Here is a 231-nt window from a genome sequence, read left to right on the forward strand (position 1 = left end):
CGGAGATCTGATCCAAACCCATGGCTACGCGATGGGCAGGGCGAGATTTTCCCAAAAATCCACTCCCGAGTGCTCCTTCTTGTCAATTTATCTCGCAAGTCGGAAAAAACAAAAACGAGGGGTGCAACACGAGGACTTCCCAGGAGGTCACCCATCCTAGTACTACTCTCGCCCAAGCACGCTTAACTGCGGAGTTCTGATGGGATCCGGTGCATTAGTGCTGGTATGATC

The 231-nt window shown here is 51.9% G+C and overlaps 1 pseudogene; it reads right to left on the reverse strand.

Annotated features, from left to right (window-relative positions):
• Positions 1-118: 118 nt before the first annotated feature.
• On the reverse strand, positions 119-231 carry LOC118345802 (annotated as a pseudogene; the record flags this gene model as incomplete).

The sequence above is a fragment of the Juglans regia genome, unplaced genomic scaffold (assembly GCF_001411555.2).
Source record: "Juglans regia cultivar Chandler unplaced genomic scaffold, Walnut 2.0 Scaffold_4740, whole genome shotgun sequence".
Lineage (NCBI taxonomy): Eukaryota > Viridiplantae > Streptophyta > Magnoliopsida > Fagales > Juglandaceae > Juglans > Juglans regia.